At 39.8% G+C, this 12,942-nt stretch overlaps 1 protein-coding gene across 1 annotated transcript in view; it reads right to left on the reverse strand.

Annotated features, from left to right (window-relative positions):
• LOC136882457 (probable G-protein coupled receptor Mth-like 1) overlaps nucleotides 1-1,000 on the reverse strand; it is a 441,193-nt gene extending 440,193 nt beyond the window's left edge. The window contains exon 1 of the mRNA XM_068229378.1: nucleotides 949-1,000. The gene's annotated coding sequence lies outside the window, so the exon portion shown is untranslated. The remainder of the gene's footprint in view (nucleotides 1-948) is intronic.
• Between the last annotated feature and the right edge of the window lie 11,942 nt (nucleotides 1,001-12,942).

Raw genomic sequence — 12,942 nt, forward strand, 5'->3', positions numbered from 1 at the left:
CTATTATCAATACAATTGTTGTAATGATGGCTAGCTGGACATAAATTATTGGTTTGAAGTGATAGGCCTATTGTTTGTTGTGATTATAATTGGTAAATGAACTGGAACAAGCATTTCAAATATCTGTGAAACATTTCTACGTTGCATGTAGAGTTAGAATGATACTGTCTGTAGTTTACATGAAAAGGAATGGAATGAAATGGCGTTTGGCTTTTAGTGCCAGGAGCGTCTGAGGACAAGTTCGGTTCGCCAGGTGCAGGTCTTTTGATCTGACTCCCGTAGGCGATCTGCGCGTCGTGATGAGGATGAAATGAAGATAAAGACGACACATACACCCAGCCCCCGTGCCAGCGAAATTGACCAATTATGGTTAAAATTCCTGAACCCCTGAAAATGTTTTTCCGTGGTTTCCCATTTTCACACCAGGAAAATGCTGGGGTTGTACCTGAATTAAGGCCACGGCCGCTTCCTTCCCATTCCTACGCCTTTCCTATCCCATCCTTGCCATAAGACCTGTCTGTGTCAGTGCGACGTAAAGCAAATATAGCAGCAAAATTCCTGAAACTGCCGGGAATCGAACCTGGGTCCCCTAAGGCCAGCATACTAACCATTTAGCCATGGAGCCGGACACATGAAAAGGAAATTTTCATAAACATCAATACTACTATTACACATTTCCTGTTATTTTACTTGCTTGATTTGAAAGACAATTCTCTTTCTTTGGGAGGTTTCCTATTATATGTCAAAGACTTAGGTGGATTCGGGACGTTGAAAATTGTTGGGGTGGAATTCCACTTGAGTAGTTTCCGTCCATCTGCCCTCTTTAGTTCAAATTGCGATTCTTCAAAATGATGCAAGAAGAAAATACATAAGACCTATAAATATAAAACATCGTTCATATAAACATACTATTCTTCAGGAAGAATACGAATGTATAACTTCACTAACCTCGCACGAAGCATTTATCTGTAGGTTGCTATTTGTCACGCCTACAGTTTTGTACCCACTGAGCTCTCTTTTGCTTATCTCTCGGGAAGCGAAACACTCTAATTCCATCAGCTGTCTTATTTTCACAATTTGGTGCGGCTCAGTATCCGGTTTCCTTCAAAATACCAGTAATAACTCACATCATTACATCGGGCACGCCCACATAACAACGATATTTGAGACCCAATATGGCCGCCACCGCAAAGGATTGTGGTAGTGTGACCAGACCTCCCTAGACAGACCTTGTAGGTAGGCTCTGTGTGGTGGTGCTGTCTATCGGTTCATGCAGTAATTGCTACAGACTTCCGTAGCTGCAACCGGCTTCAATAAGCTGTGTAGCGGGCGAGCCTATGCCACTCCTAATCGGATCTGGTTTTGTACCCTCAATCGCAAAAGAACTACGTATTTAATGTTATAGATTCTTGAATCGCGAGATTATTCGTAAATTGTGTATAGCCTGGAATCCTACCACATGCACAATATATTCATCCTATTACAAGCAAGAGATGCGGTCGGCGGATGCAGGGTAGGTCTCGGCCCACTAGTTGGCCCGTGGTCCGACAGCTCTGCACTCCGACCGGCCAACCGAGCAGAGGAGGGGTGGCCACGGCTCTACCTCTGCATTCGGGAGACGGAGAGAAGCTGGTCTCCACTGTCGGGTCGGCTGTCCTGAGAGTGGTTTTCCGTGGTTTTCCAATTCTCCTGCACTAAGCCGAATGTCGCGACAGTTCCTAGTAAGTTATAGGCCACGGCCTTCTCACCTTCTCCGAGTATCTTCTTCAAATAATAATGTTACTGTTTTTACGTCCATCGAGCTCGATAGCTGCAGTCGTTTAAGTGCGGCTAGTATTCGGGAGATAGTGGGTTTCGAACCCCACTGTCGACAGCCCTGAAGATGGCTTTCCGTGTGGTTTCCCATTTTCACACGAAGAAAATGCTGGGGCTGTACGTTAATCAAGGCCACGTCCGTTTTCTTCCCATTCCTAGCCCTTTCCTGCCCCATCATCGCCATAAGACCTATCTGTGTCAGTGCGACGTAAAGCAACTATAAAAAATTGCGTTCCACTAACTACTTTGACGGCTTCGGAGGCGGAATTATGTCAAGCATGAGTTCTTTTACTTGCTAATAAATCTACGACACGAGGCTGGAGTATTAGAGCACCTTCAAGTACCATGGGACTGAGCCAGGTTCGCGACGCCGACGATGCGATAGGAAAGGGCTAGGAGTTGGAAGGAAGCGACTGTGGCTTTAAATTAGAGGCCCAGCATTTGCCTGGTGTAAAAATGGGAAAGCACAGAAAACCATCTTCAGGGCTACCGACAGTGGGATTCGAATCCACTATCTCCCGGATGCAAGCTCACAGCTTACGCGCCACTAACCACACAGCCAACTCGACCGGTAGAGCCAGAATCCAACCTGCCAAGTTGGAGTCTGAAGACCAGCGTCTCAACCGTCTGAGCCATTCAACCCGACAGAATCACATTCTCCTGGCCTGAGAGTTGGCGCCCGCTTCAGGGACGGAATAAGAACTTGTGCAGATATTCTGCGACGATCGAAAACTTATTTAAATAAAGCTGCAGAGAAGTGGCATGTCTTGAATGTTGAAATGTGCATATGTTAAGGACAGCATAAGTAAACCACAAGGACTGAACATTCCCTATTCCGTCGGTCATTCATAGCGAGACTGTTTCATCAGCTGAAATTCGCACCGGATAAATGTTATTGTTTCTTCTTTACAAGAAATAATACAAGGAAACTCACACAACCGGGAATTTGGTACTTTTTAAAGAAAATTACACCGAGCTCGATAGCTGCAGCCGCTTAAGTGCGGCCAGTATCCAGTGATCGGGAGATAGTGGGTTCGAGCCCCACTGTCGGCAGCCCTGAAGATGGTTTTCCGTGGTTTCCCATTTTCACACCAGGCAAATGCCGGGGCTGTAACTTAATTAAGGTCACGGCGCTTCCTTCCACTTCCTAGGCCTTTCCTATCCCATCGTCGCCAAAGACCTATCTGTGTCGGTGCGACGTAAAACAAAAAAAACATTAAAAAACAAAAAAAAACGAAAATTACGTGTTTGAAGCTTCGTTGCAGATGATTGCCAACGAATACAGAATAACATAGGGATGACGACTCATACCACAATGCATTCGCTCGCTGAGGCCGAGATTTCTTCCCGTTGCCATCTTAGCAACATCGTCTGTGCCACCCATAGAACATAGAATAAGATACGGTAGAGCATCTCACCAAAGTGCTGCCCGAATTGAAGCCAACGGACACGCGTGACTGCCATACTGTTTGCGCTATAGTATTATTAGACTGGTTGCTGTATGTTATTGATCAAGTTACTACACTTACAGTAAATACAAGGATTCAGTATTATTATTATTATTATTATTATTATTATTATTATTATTATTATTATTATTATTATTATTATTATTATTATTATTATTATTATGAGTTTTTAAAATGGCCGCCTCTGTGGTGTAGTGGTTAGTGTGATTAGCTACCGACTCCGAAGGTCCGAGTTCGTTTCACGGCTCTGCCACGAAATTTGAAAAGTGGTACGAAGGCTGGAACGGGGTCCACTCAGCCTCGGGAGATCAACTTCCATTCTGGAAGTGGTTTTCCGTGGTTTCCCACTTCTCCTTCAGGCAAATGTCGGGATGGTACCTAACTTAAGGCCACGGTCGTTTCCTTCCCTCTCCCTTGTCTATCCATTCCAATCTTCCCATTCCCCCGCAAGGCCCCTCTTCAGCATAGCAGGTGAGGCCGCCTGGGCGACGTACTGGTTATCTTCCCCACTTGTATCTCAAGCAGTCTGAAGCTCCAGGACACTGCCCTTGAGGTGCTACAGGTGGGTTCTCTCGCTGAGTCCGCCGACCCCGGAGGGTAAACAGATAAAGAAGAAGAAGAAGAAGAGTTTTTAAATTGTTGAAAAGAGTTGCAACAACGATGAAGACACGGACTCAGGGAAGAAATGAGAAATCTACTATAAATGGCGGGACGAGTTTGACTGTGGTAAAGCTAGAGAAAAATACTGTTCATGCAGAAATTCTGATGGGCTCAGCTTCAGAAAGAACATGTTTTATGACAAAAATAGATTTGGAAATTTTGACATATCATTATTTCTTAAGGAGGGGACCAACACCTTTGACCGATCAAAAACGCGATTTTTAAATTTATTTTTAATTTAAAATAGTGCAAACGTTTTGATAATATCTCCAATACTTTGGGAGTTATGACCAAAAATGTGAAGCCCTGTCACCCGAACAAGTTCCGATTCCAGTAACATTTTATTTCAGAACCGTTTCCCTGATAACTCTGAAAGTTTTTAAGGTATTAAGATGACATTTTGCATGCATGTATATTTAATTAAGAAGAAATACTAGAATTATTGAGCTAGTTTCATTGGTTAATTAAAAAAAATATTTTAAATGAAAATTAATGAAAAATAGACTACTTAAACATAACTTCATGAGAAAATATTTATACTTGATGGACATCACTGATTGTGGTGCAGATTGTAGCTATAACGTTACTAATCATTATAAAAATGAATAATAGAATAACATTCATATGTTTGGAAATTATTAGTGAAACGGCAAAGTAGTGGCCATGACACACCGTCTTTTTGTAATATTAATTATTAGAGCCCGGAATTTTATGCATTAATAGGTTAGAATGAAAAGTTTCTGGAGCGAGCAGCAAGTATAGTCGACCTTCACAACGATTAAGCTGTGGGGGTTTGCATAAACATTAGGGGTACGGCCCATCAGAACTCCTATAATTTATGTTACTCTTCCTACATTATGGAAGAGCGGGTAGCCGACACATCCGATTAACCAAATTTAGTTCGCAATCTAACCTGTTACAGCATGAAAATCCGGGTTTTGTTAATTATATACAATGACATAGGTTTATATAATTTCTAAATATGTAGGCATAATATTAAGGAATAATGCATTTGTAATACTAAGGTTCCTTTTAGCATTCATTTCCATTGCTTCGGAAATACGTGTCTAATATACCCCATTTTTCTTCGTTCAATAGTGTTGTACCTTCCTTAAATGGAGGCAATCTCCTCTAAATTTAGCCTTCTTTGCCACAGGCAACAAGGCACAGGGACAAACTTTACCAAACTTTATATAGATTTGGAATGAATCTCTCCACTCCGAAATTTACCCACCGGTATTGGAGTAACTCAAGATATCGGAAATCCTTAAGCGTCAAAATACAATTCCTATCTACAACTCCACTCAATATGGTTCATGAGGAAATTTCATAATTTCATAATTCTTGTTTCGATTCTATACAACTAACATGTACGTAACATGGGAAATGTAATTGTTGTTCCTAAGGTATATTAGCATCTCCACTTCAAATTTCAAAATACATTTTACTTGCTAATTTTTACTGTCCAAGACACCCTTAGGTACTAGTTGTAATATGTAGGGGCCTACATCATAGCTAAATTTTATCTTTGTGCGTTATTTTAATCTTATTAACGGGTATTGTATTATTGTAATTTCACCTAAAAATGTTAACTGAATTTCTAATAGATTAGTTTATTGTATATGGTATTGAATAAGTGGAAATTATAGTGTCAGTTGTATGAAAATAGGAGGGGAGAGAACAGAGTGGTTTGAGCAGAAAAGTGGATTAAGACGAGGAAGTGTTCTGTCACCATTGTTCTTCATTGTAGTAACGGACGAGCTAATAGCAAAAGTAGGAAGGAAAATTGGGGAAGGAAAAATGAAAGTGATTGTGTTTCTAGATGACTTGTTAATCTGGAGAGGAAAAGTAATAGGATATCCAGGAACAGCTAGATGCATGGGAAGGTGAGGTGGAACAATATGGAATTAAATAACGTAATGCCAAATAGAGCGAGAGACCTACGAGAGGGATAATGCTTGGAGGGGAACAGCTTATGAAGGTAGAGAGTACATGGGAAGTATCAGAGAAGAAAGTGGAAGAAATTATGAGTAATCGAACGTGGAAGACAAGCGTGGTCGTTGCTGAAAAGTGTCAGAAGCCTGGTGTGGAACAAGGATGTCCCTGAAAGTGATATACAGGACGTACTATGCACCTATTCTGACGTATGCAGCAGAAACTTGAGTAATGAGGCAGAGAGCCGTAACTAGGATACGGGCAAGTGAAATGAAATGTCTGAGAAGCAGGATAGGAGTTACAAGAATGGATAAGATGAGAAATGAGACGGATAGAGGTATAGTAAAAGCAGAGCCACTACGAAACAGGATGGAGGCATGATTTGGACACATGAAGAGGAAATAATACACCGGAGGATGCACGATATGGAGATAACAAGAAAACGACCGAGAGGAAGATCAAGAGACAGGTGGATAAAAGAAGTCAAGGTGTGTGTACAGTGAAGAGGAGAGGGCTAGGCAAGAGCGACGAGAGAGAAGTGGTGAGAAGACAAGAGGAGATGGGCTTATGTTCCAAGCAGACCTGGCCAACAGCTGAAAACTGGATATGATGATGATGATAAGTGTAAATTTGTGTCTTTTCTAATCTTGAAAATGTTTCCTAGGAGATAAGTGGATAAAATGAGTCGAGGAATGTGTACAGTGAAGAAAACACGTAAAATTAAGCAATTTTCTCAATTGTGGCGAAAATTGAAGGGCTAAAGGTCCCGGAAGGTTTCAAATTGTGAGTCTTGGATAGCTCTATCAAACTAAGGAAACACATTTCGAAAATCACATCCGGCCTAAATGCAGTTTTGGAAAAACAGCCTAAAATCACTTGTTTCTTTACTCGTTCTCTTTTTGATTGAAATTCTAGCCAAATTGACTTATTTACAAAATTCTTTCTGTAATGTGTTCCCTGGTTCAATACACTCAGCGGTTGTTTTGATTCTTTGAAAAATGTTCACACTGAATGTAGTTATAAGGACTTAAGTGAAACTCTGCATTGACTCACATTAGCGCTCTTAGTGGTAGCAAAAGGCAAACTGCTAATCTAATCGAACGAATAACGATGATTAAGAAAAGGATTGTAATTTTTAAGAATAAATAAAGAGTATATTCTCATGCTTTATTATATTTTATTTATCTGAAATTCGTAGCTCATATCCCTAGGATGTTTTCAACATTTTGTTGCTTGCCTGAATGGCTAGAATTGTGGAATTTTATTGTATACGGTACTGAAGAGGTGGAAATTATATACTTTATTGTAAATTTTCCCCTTTGTTCTTCCATGTTGCTACTAATCAGCAAATCACCTTATCGCCTTCATTATTCTCCCTTTGCAAGCAGTGTTGCCAACTTAGCGGATTTTCCGCTAAATTTGGCGGAATTAGGAGACTGTCGGCGCATAAATATATCATTTAGCGGACAACGGATTTTTTGGCGGAATTTTAGATTTATTGTAGCGGAATTATCCATTTTAAAAAATTTGTACTCTAGTCTGTCTCCGAGCTATTCCGTATTTCTTGTCAGGAGCTAGCATTCACAACAGAAAAACATGTTATTTGGATATGATGTTATGAGATCATGGTATCATAAATTTGTAATGCGTGGGGAAAGGTTAATTATCTCTTCGTTGACGAATGACGACAGATAATGAAACTGTGAGAGAGTAGCATTTATATTTATGCTATGAAGGAAGACAGTTTAATGAACACGCCTGTTATGTGTCTGGCCCTTGAGGTAGTTTGCTCCCGGCAGTAAAACGACTACAAGTTTTAGCTCGCCGGCTCGCAGGCAGGGAGTTAAATCCCAGTGAAACTCACAGATCAGGTGAGTGCAGACATTTGCTTTTATTATTATTTATTATTATTATTGCTCATTATTTGAGATCGGATTTCTTGGCGGAATTTTAACGGATTTTTGTAGTATTTAGCGGATCTTGAAAATATAAGTTGGCAACACTGTTTGCAAGTAAAACTTCACTCCAGTGTTTAATTCCTCTGCCATCTAAACGTGCGTATATAATCATTAAAGCCCGGATTTTTATGCAGTGACAGGTTAGACTGCAAACTAATTTGGTTAGTAGGAAGTGTCGGCCACCCGACCTTCCATAATGTAGCAAGAGTAACATAAATTATAGGGGTTCTGATAGGCCTTACCTTCATGTTTATGCAAACGCCATAGTATAGACGTTGTGAAGGAAGACTATACTTGCTACTCGCTTAAGTAACTTTGCATTCTAACCTATTAATGCATAAAAATCCGGGCTCTAATAATCATCGATTAAGAATGATGCTCCACAATTCCCTGTAACCAGCCTTTACATTTAAAACATGTTTACATGCGCACAGGTCAAGGCGCGTCCACATCTAGATGTTTTTGTTAACTTTGTTAACAAACAATGTTCATGAACATTTTTGACTGTTAATAAACAAAGCGTTTTCCTCAACTTTTCGAGCATTGTGATAAACAAAATATCTTTAACTTTTGTGAATGAAACTTTTCATTAATTTTTCGTGCTTTCGTTAATATTTCCGTTCGCACATGCGCAAGGGCGCAATTAGAACACGCATATTCGTACTGTGGAATACGATGCTTTCTTATTTCTTCTAAAAATTGACTATTTAATCGCAAGCGAAAGTTCAAATATATTTCTGTATGCTATTATTTTAGCTGGTTTCTAATGTAGTTTTATTTCCAGTTTCGCTCATCACTGAATAATCTTTATTTATTCATATCCTAAAGGCAAGGCCTTCTCGCTGCAACCACATTTGTCTCTCCTCTGCTGAGCGTTTCACGTCAACATATTTTTTCAAATTCAGCCTGTCCATCACGGAATCCAGATACTTCTTCCTCGGCCTTCCTCTTCCGTTCTTACCCAGAACTTTTCCTTCCAGCAGAGTCATGAGGAATGTGTTATGTCGAAGTGTGTGGTCAAGAATATTGATTTTCCTCTTTTCTACTGTGTTGATCAATTCCCTTGTTTGGTCTATTTTCTTAAGGACCACATTGTCTGACTTTTTCTCTGTCCAACTAATTTTCAGCATCCTCTTCCGTATCCAAATTTCCATTGCTTTCAGGCGTTTTATATCCTGTTTTGCTAAGACCCATGTTTCGCAATCATACAACAAAACACTCCACACAAACATTTTGGGAAATTCTTTTCTAATTTTAATGTTAATGTTTCTGCTTGTCAGAAGCTGTTTCTTGTTACTGAAGGCTTGTTTAGCTAGAGTAATCCTCCTGATTTCTGTGGTGCACTGAATAATCTAACCTTCCATTATCACTTGTATATCATCAAAATAATACTATCCTAACTAGGTTAAATGAAGATTTTCTTGATTTCGTCCCTTTCCCAATTCCTTGAGATTGGTACATAAAGCTCCAAATACCTCAGGCACAGTAACTGAAATTGCTTTTTTTTTGATACTGTAGACAAAGAGGTATGTAAGTGAAATGTTCGAGACACCAGTCCTTCGGGATCTTACAATTATACATATAAAAATAGCCTGTCATTAGTGGAGCCGACTTTTCGATAACCTATATCATTTCTTGCATTCTCAGGCCCAATTACTGTCAACAATAATTGAAAGTCATGTGGGGGCATTCTCAAGAAAATTTTGTAAGCCTGCTGCATCATGAATCAAAAGTTCTAATATAAATGTTCTCTTTGCGACTATTTTCTCGTTCCTGACCCTATACATTGTAACCTCACAAACAGCTTTTCTAGCGTGGACATAATGTTGAAGAAGTTTGTTGATAATTGATTAACTATGTTGAGAAATGTTTTCATTAACGTTGATTATTAACTTTGGTGAGGACTAGCCATTAGCTGAGTCGTAAAGGCGGTTGATGCACTTAGCCATTGTGACATTTTCAGTTGAATCCGCATGTTATGCCATGCGAACCCTCTCCTCTACTGATATGCCACCGCTGACCACAACCTTGAGGAAATCCGGAGCCACGGACTTGCTGGTCTGTGCGTATAATCCCTGACTCGTAAGCCTACTATCGGCGCAGAAAGTATGTGCAGTCGAGTTTAAACGTTAATAAAATTTAAACCAGTCCGCCAATCTTTGGTGGTATTTGCATATTTTTGTTATTTTTCTTGTCAAAGTTATATAAGACAGAATGCAAAAAGTACCTATTTTCTTGCCCGTTTCTTTTGAAAACAACTTCGTAATACCATAACATGAAAACGCTCTGTCCGATTTTCATGAAATTTAGGTGGATTATGGAACGCACTATTATAAATATATTTTTGAAGTTTAATTAATTTACACACTTTGGCAAAAAAGTTTTTTTTGTAAAAGGCTGTCCGTTTGATACTGGATGGTTTTCCGGAATTGAAATTGAGTTCATCAGAATGGTGTGAAGTTTTTTGTTGCAAATCGTTCTATACCGAAAACGTACAATGAGTTCTGTATTTGATATCGATTTTTATTTGAAGGCGAGTGAGCGATATGCAGTCAGGCGTTTCAAGCAGCTTGAGCAAAGGGTTGTCCAGTAGGCGAGCTAAGCCTAAGCTAAGTCACCCTTTCACGATAAGGTGACAAGCAGGTGACTTGTTGGTTGTGTAGTTATTTGCGTCGATCTGGGCTTTCAGTATTACTGGCTGTATTGCTCAGTTAAGACAGAGTTAAAATGCCTCTAAGGCCATGTTTTATGGAAGGTGCAATTTGCTTTTTCACACTAGAGGGAGAAAGGCTACGTGAAAACCAATATCCTGTGTGCCAACGAGATGACTTGTATAAAACAGATGCTACATTGTAAATAGTAACTATTATACCGTACTTTATATACATTGTACATAATATTCTAGACTAAAAAATACTAAAATAAAAATAAAAGAGTTTTAAACCTGTCCAAAGCCCACAAGCTGATGGAAAATGTAAAAACTGGAATATACGTGAACACGTTTAGGCTTGCGCTAACTGTTAGTTGTACTACCCCTGACGAAAGCAAGCTGATTTCACGCCGGACGCATGGTGAGCCTATATTTGGTCTGCAGGTTCATAATAGGAATTGGTGCTATACTTAGTAGCATTCTACATTGTGAAAACTGTGGTTAAGGGAGGATGTGTTATTTTTTATTTTTCTGTGAAAACAGGAACTCAACAAATGCCACACATTACACCACATCTTAGGGAAAATGAAGAAAAAATATATTTTATTTGTTTCATCTATTTTTATTTTGAGAGAAATCTTAGATCCAATGGAAACAATAGAACAACAAAAATTAATGTCCGCCTCTGTGGTGTAGTGGTTAGTGTGATTAGCTGCCACCCCCGGAGGCCCGGGTTCGATTCCAAGAACAGATTTAAAACCCAATCAAGGTATTACACTTTTGTACCTATGTTTTGAGGATTTTTAAAAATATGTTATTTGTTCGGGGCGTCGACCCGTTTTCGTAGCTTTGATAGAAGGTTATTATAACCTAGCTTTATTTCGCATATAAATTTATTGTACAGTCGGTGAAGTGAATTTGCGGGAACGTGCCGTGTGGTTGTGGAATATTGGAAGTAGAAAGTGCATTGATGTTAATATGTGTGTCCGACATGTTCGATTTTGGGAACAAGTGCGAAGCTAGCGCGTTGAGCGCAGGTGCCATGCTATCCTTACTTAATTGGTCAAACAGCTGTCTTCTTCTTATTATTATTATTCATTTCCTACCGCTTTTCCCACACCTCTGGGGTCTCGGGTGCGAACTGTGTCGAACGTGTGGATTTGGCCCTGTTTTACGGCCTGATTCCCTTCCTGACGCCAACCCTATATAGAGGGATGTAATCACTATTGCGTGTTTCTGTGGTGGTTGGTAGTCTGGTGTGTTGTATGAATATGTAGAGGAAAGTGTTGGGACAAACACAAACACCCAGTCACCGGGACTGAAGAATTAACCAGAGGCGATTAAAATTCCCGACCCGGCCGGGAATCGAACCCGCCACCCTCTGAACCGAAGGCCTCAACGCTGACCATTCAGCCAATGAGTCGGACAATTGGTCAAACAGCTGTACCAGAATGAAAATCTGAACTGTGATTGGTGGACAGCCTGTATCATAATTCATATTTACATTTCGGCGTCGTCGAGCGTAAACATACGTTATTTTTTTTATAATCCTACAATAGCGAATAATCCCTTTGACCATATAATTTGACAATATATTTCATTAATTATTATTGTTGTAATTACATTTATATTGATAATTCATAGGTACCAAGCTCGATAGTTGTAGTCGCTTAAGTGTGGCCGGTATCCAGTATTCGGCAGAAAGTGGGTTCGAATCACACTCTCGGCAGCCCTGAAGATGGTTTTCCGTGATTTCCCATTTTCACACCAGGCAAATACTTCGGCTGTACCCTAATTAAGGCCACGGCCGCTTCCTTCCTACCCCTAGCCCTTTCCTGTCCCATCGTTGCCATAAGACCTATCTGTGTTGGTGCGACTTGAAGCCAATTATAAATAAAAATATACATAATTCACAAGTTTTACATTTCGTTTGAGGGGGTGCGAATTTTTATTTTGGCAGCCGGGCCCCGTCACATTCGTTATTCCCCTGATTCATTAAGATGCCTTCAAAATCACTTCAGAATATATCGTAGCAACTTTATCGGTAATGCGAAAACAATATCATGCCTTATCAAGTGATCCACATACAGTACAGTACCCCTTAGTGAGTGAAGTAGAATTCTGAACATCTTACCTCAAACTTCAGCGTTGTCTGATTGGCTGTTAAGAATCTGGAGATCACTTACCTGAAATAAATCAAAACAGAACACAATTAGCAAATATCTTAGCTATGAACGAATAGAAATAGCCCTAAGATGTAAATCTACAAGTTGCTAACGCTATATCCCTTTCCGCCCTGAAGGATTTTCTTCACGATTTTTAAAAGTAGGTGCCTTATATTAGACTAGACAAGCCTCCTGAAGTTGGGAAAAATAGTTAAAAAAATATTGTGTACACGGTTTTGAAGAAAATGGACCCCCAAGATGTTGGGGGTTAGGCCTTTACTGATACTTTT

Source organism: Anabrus simplex, chromosome 10 (assembly GCF_040414725.1).
Source record: "Anabrus simplex isolate iqAnaSimp1 chromosome 10, ASM4041472v1, whole genome shotgun sequence".
Lineage (NCBI taxonomy): Eukaryota > Metazoa > Arthropoda > Insecta > Orthoptera > Tettigoniidae > Anabrus > Anabrus simplex.